At 43.3% G+C, this 6,025-nt stretch overlaps 1 pseudogene; it reads right to left on the reverse strand.

Annotated features, from left to right (window-relative positions):
- Window positions 1-2,714: 2,714 nt before the first annotated feature.
- Window positions 2,715-3,485, reverse strand: LOC100400863 (small ribosomal subunit protein eS6 pseudogene; annotated as a pseudogene).
- Between the last annotated feature and the right edge of the window lie 2,540 nt (window positions 3,486-6,025).

Genomic DNA, 6,025 nt, shown 5'->3' on the forward strand with positions numbered 1-6,025 from the left:
GTCAGATGGGTAAATTGCAAAAATTTTTTTCCCATTCTGTTGGTTGCTGATTCACTCTAATGACTGTTTCTTTTGCCGTGCAGAAGCTGTGGAGTTTGATGAGGTCCCATTTGTCTATTTTGGCTTTTGTTGCCAATGCTTTTGGTGTTTTGGTCATAAAGTTCTTGCCTACGCCTATGTCCTGAATGATTTTGCCTAGATTTTCTTCTAGGATTTTTACGGTGTTAGGTCTTATGTTTAAGTCTTTAATCCATCTGGAGTGAATTTTAGTGTAAGGTGTCAGGAAAAGGTCCAGTTTCTGCTTTCTGCACATGGCTAGTCAGTTTTCCCAACACCATATATTAAACAGGGACTCCTTTCCCCATTGCTTGTTTTTGTCAGGTTTGTCAAAGATCGGATGGTTGTAGATATGTTGTGTTGCCTCTGAGGCCTCTGTTCTGTTCCATTGGTCTATATCTCTGTTTTGGTACCAGTACCATGCTGTTTTGATTACTGTAGGCTTGTAGTATAGTTTGAAGTCCCGTAGTGTGATGCCTTCCGCTTTGTTCTTTTTGCTTAGAATTGACTTGGCTATGCGGGCTCTCTTTTGGTTCCATATGAAGTTTAAGGTGGTTTTCTCCAGTTCTGTGAAGAAGGTCATTGGTAGCTTGATGGGGATAGCATTGAATCTGTAAATTGTTTGGGCAGTATGGCCATTTTCATGATATTGATTCTTCCTAACCATGAACATGGCATGTTTCTCCATCTGTTTGTGTCCTCTCTTATTTCGTTGAGCAGTGGTTTGTAGTTCTCCTTGAAGAGGTCCTTTACGTTCCTTGTTAGGAACGTAAAATTCCTAGGTATTTTATTCTCTTTGTAGCATTGGGAATGGCAGTTTGTTCTTGATTTGGCTCTCTTTAAGTCTGTTATTGGTGTATAGGAATGCTTGTGGTTTTTGCACATTGATTTTGTATCCTGAGACTTTGCTGAAGTGGCTTATCAGTTTCAGGAGATTTTGGGCTGAGACGATGGGGTCTTCTAGATATACTATCATGTCATCTGCAAATAGAGAAAATTTGGCTTCCTCCTTTCCTATTTGAATACCCATTATTTCTTTTTCTTGCCCGATTGCTCTGGCTACAACTTCCAGTCCTATATTGAATAGGAGTGGTGAGAGAGGACATCCTTGTCTAGTGCCAAATTTCAAAGGGAATGCTTCCAGTTTTTGCCCATTCAGTATGATATTGGCTGTTGGTTTGTCGTAAATAGCTTTTATTATTTTGAGATACGTTCTGTCAATATGTAGTTTATTGAGGGTTTTTAGCATAAAGGGATGTTGAATTTTGTCAAAGGCCTTCTCTGCATCAATTGAGAAAATCATGTGGTTTTTGTCTTTGGTTCTGTTTATGTGGTGAATTACGTTTATAGACTCGTGAATGTTGAACCAGCCTTGCATCCCCGGGAACTGGACCCCTTCCTGACACCTTACACTAAAATTCACTCTGGATGGATTAAAGACTTAAACATAAGACCTAACACCATAAAAACCCTAGAAGAAAACTAGGCAAAACCATTCAGGACATAGGAGTAGGCAAGGACTTCATGACCAAAACACCAAAAGCATTGGCAACAAAAGCCAAAATAGACAAATGGGACCTAATCAAACTCCACAACTTCTGCACGGCAAAAGAAACAGTCATTAGAGTGAATCAGCAACCAACAGAATGGGAAAAAATTTTTGCAATTTACCCATCTGACAAAGGGCTGATATCCAGAATTTATAAGGAACTAAAACAGATTTACAAGAAAAAAACAAGCCCATTCAAAAGTGGGCAAAGGATATGAACAGACACTTTACAAAAGAAGACATACATGAGGCCAACAATCATATGAAAAAATGCTCATCATCACTGGTCATTAGAGAAATGCAAATCAAAACTACATTGAGATACCATCTCACGCCAGTTAGAATGGCGATCATTAAAAAATCTGGAGACAACAGATGCTGGAGAGGATGTGGAGAAAAAGGAACACTTTTACACTGTTGGTGGGAGTGTAAATTAGTCCAACCATTGTGGAAGACAGTGTGGCAATTCCTCAAGGACTTAGAAATACAAATTCCATTTGACCCAGCAATCCCATTACTGGGTATATATCCAAAGGATTATAAATCATTCTACTATAAGGACACATGCACACAAATGTTCATGCAGCACAGTTTGCAATAGCAAAGACCTGGAACCACCCCAAATGCCCATTAATGATAGACTGGACAGGGAAAATGTGGCACATATACACCATGGAATATTATGCAGCCATCAAAAACGATGAGTTAATGTCCTTTGTAGGGACATGGATGAACCTGGAAACCATCATTCTCAGCAAACTGACAGAAAGACACAAAATCAAACACCGCATGTTCTCACTTATAGGCAGGTGTTGAACAATGAGAACACATGGACACAGGGAGGGGAGCACTACACACTGGGGTCTGGTCTGTTGGGGGGAATAGGGGAGGGACAGTGGGGGGTGGGAAGTTGGGGAGAGATAGCATGGGGAGAAATGCCAGATATAGGTGAAGGGGAGGAAGGCAGCACTGCCACATGTGTACCTATGCAACAATCTTGCATGTTCTTCACATGTACCCCAAAACCTAAAATGCAATTAAAAATATATATATATAAACAAATAATTTGTTTTTTTGTTTGTTTGTTTTTGAGTCTGATCTTATTTATTTGTTACTCAAAAAATCTTATTTCTGACTGGATTCAGACCTAGAAGTAGAAGCTCACAGAGACGAAAGTCTGTGTCTCTTCGCAATTTGTTCCTGGCGCTTCTCTTTAGCCTCCTTCATTCTCTTGGCCAAAAGTTTAGCATATTCTGCAGCCTCTTCCTTGTTTTTCTTAGTACGCTGCTTCTTCAGAGCAATATGCCGCCGTTTGTGCTGCAGGACACGTGGAGTAACAAGACACTGAATCTTGGGTGCTTTGGTCCTAGGTTTCTTACCTTCTTTGTTTAAGGGCTTTCTTACAACATACTGGTGGACGTCATCTTCTTTAGAGAGATTGAAAAGTTTGCGGATCCTGCTAGCTCTTTTGGGCCCCAGGCGATGAGGCATGGTGGTATCAGTTAGTCCAGGAATATCCTTCTCTCCTTTTTTTAAAATAACCAAGTTGAGAACGCTCAGATTAGCATCCACAATGCAACCATGAACTGATTTTCTCTTTCTCCAGTTCTCCTTGGTCTGTAACAGGAATGCCCCTTACTCAGTAGCAGGCGGACACGGCCATGGGTCAAGACACCCTGCTTCATGGGGAAACCTTGTTTGTCGTTCCCACCACTGATTTGGACCACATAACCCTTCCATTCTTCACCCAGAGCGTCAGCAGCAACTTCTGTCACCATACGCTTCTCATAAAAAGTACGAAGGTTGCATTCATCGTCCACTTCAATGAGTTTCTGGCAGCCAGTGGCTGGGAAGGAGATGTTCAGCTTCATCTTGAAACAGCTATACCCAAATAATTTGTTTTGAAAAAGAAAAAAAAGAACTGTCTCAGCAATGGTGGCCCACCTCTGTAATGGCGGACTCTCTCTGTAGTGGCGGGTTGCCTCAGCAACACCAGGCTGCCTCAGCAATGGCTGACCACCTCTGTAGTGGTGGAGTGCCTCAGTAATGGTAGACGCCCCTCCCCCACAGAGCTGGACTGTCCAGGGTTCAGCTGTGCTTGCTGTGAAACTCTCAACCCAGAGTGTCCAATTGCTGTTTTGTTTTGGGGGCGGGGGGGCGGGGGGTGGGGGGGTGGGAGCAGTGGAGCCTGATCACCTGGCTCCCTCCCTCAGAGCCTTTTTTTTTTAGTTGAACGGTCAACTCTCTCCCAGGCATTCCAGTTGCCTGTTAAAAAGGCGCCAGGATATGTGTGATTTCCCATGTGGCGACCCACTGCTCTGGCTGGTGCTAAGATTCTTGGTGCTTTTTTGCCTGGGAATCTCCTGGCCTGGCTTCCTGTTTCAGTCCCGTTTTTAATCAGCTGAATGGGCAACTCTGCCTTCCCAGAGCTCCACTTGTCAGCTAAGAGGGCACCCAGACCAGAGTATTTTGCATGGAGAACTGCCTTGCCAGGGCGCCAGCAAAATAGCCGCACCGGCCAAAACAGCCGCACTGGTGACCTGTGGGGCTCCTCCACCTGGGAATCTCCTGGTCTGTGGGCAATAAAAATCCATTTGGAAATGCGGCATCCACACACCCTCTGTGCTTTCACTGGGAGCTGCAATCCTGAGCTGCTCCTTATTGGCCATCTTGGATCTTCCTCCATCTTTATTTCTTAAGGTAATATCTACCTAATTTATTTATTTTCTTTCTCTCTCTCTTTTTTTTTTTTTTTTTTCAGAGACAGGCTTTAGTGCAGTGGCATGATCATAGCTCACTGTAGCCTCAAACTCCAAGGCTCAAGTGATCCTCTCACCTCAGTCCTCAGTAGCTGGGACTACATGTGCATGCCACCATCCCTGGCTAATTTTTTTTGTAGATATAAGGCCTCACTATGTTGCCCACGCTGATCTCAAACTTTTAGACTCAAACAATCCTCCCACCTTGGCCTCCCAAATTGTTGGGAATACAGGCATGAGCCACCACACCTGGCGCCTACCTAATTTTAAAGCACACACAGTACACAGACACACACACACACACACACAAAATGATCATATCTTCTAAAAGCACTAAGATAATCATTTGGCAAATGACATCCCATGTCTTAATTTTTCAATGGGTAAAGGAAAGCCCTAAACAGATTCTTATTTTCTGACATTAAATAAGAATGTGAGTGCATTTACAAGAAAGTACACCTTGCTCTTACTATTAAATTAGAATACCCCCCTTTATAAGAAATTACACCTTGCTCTTACTATTAAATTAGAATACCCCCTTTATAAGAAATTACACCTTGCTCTTACTATTAAATTAGAATACCCTCTCTTCTTTTCTAAAATTTGGCTGCTGTACAATAAATACATAAATCAAAGAGACATAGGATGCAGACGCGAATTGGCAGACGGCACTATGAAATAAGCACCAGGACACAGGCATGCGGAAGTGTTACAACCTGTTCCAATCTGCTCCCTGTTCCCCCTTAAAACAAAAGAGGAAGAATCCAAACCCTCCTACATACACACACACACACACACACACACACACACACAGAGCAAAGCAAAGCAAAGTTTAGGAGGTTTAAATAGAGCCTAAGCTGCTAAGAAGAAGAGCCACCCAACTGCTTAGGATCTGGGTTTCTCACTCTTGACACTGAGCTGCAATATTTGCCACATCTTGCCGAGAGAAGATGGTATGAACCTGTCATGAAACTGTTGAGAAGTTTGGAAAACCTGGGTTTTGCCAATATTGTTATCATCCTCATCATCACTGCCATCAGGCCAGAGAAATTTTCCAAACCCTTGAGCTTGGGGTCTTTCCCAACAGCCATGGGAGGGTAGCCATTAGAATTACCTCCATCATCCATACAATGAAATCCATTCAGAGATACAGGGGAGGCACAGAATAAGTGGGTGTAGCAATTAGGACACTTTTGGTTGCAAGCAACAGAAAGTCCAACCTGAAAAGGGTTGAGGCAAAAGAGAAGATATGGGCTCATGTATGTGAAAAGTCCAGAGTGAACTGGCTTTGGGCAGGAATCAGTCAGAAACCTGCCATTCCCAGCCCTACCTACTCTGCTTCCTGGGGGAACCCTCTTCCCCAGCCTAACACTTGGACCAGCAGAAAATGAGTTAAAACCAGAGCTCAGAACTGACGCTGATTGGCCAAGACTGCATTGATTTGGGTCATGTGTTCATGCCTGAGCCAATCACTGCAGCCAGAGAGATGGATTGCAGTGGTTGGCTTAAACTAGTTCACATGCCCCTGCCTGCAGCAGGAGGGCAAGATCTTCACCAAAGCATGTGGGCCGAGAGAAGTGATATATGAGCCCCAGGTGGCAAAACCAGGAAGAATGGGTGCTGGGAGGTCAAATGCAACAAATGCCCACTTCAAGATGTC

The sequence above is a fragment of the Callithrix jacchus genome, chromosome 22 (genome assembly GCF_049354715.1).
Source record: "Callithrix jacchus isolate 240 chromosome 22, calJac240_pri, whole genome shotgun sequence".
Lineage (NCBI taxonomy): Eukaryota > Metazoa > Chordata > Mammalia > Primates > Cebidae > Callithrix > Callithrix jacchus.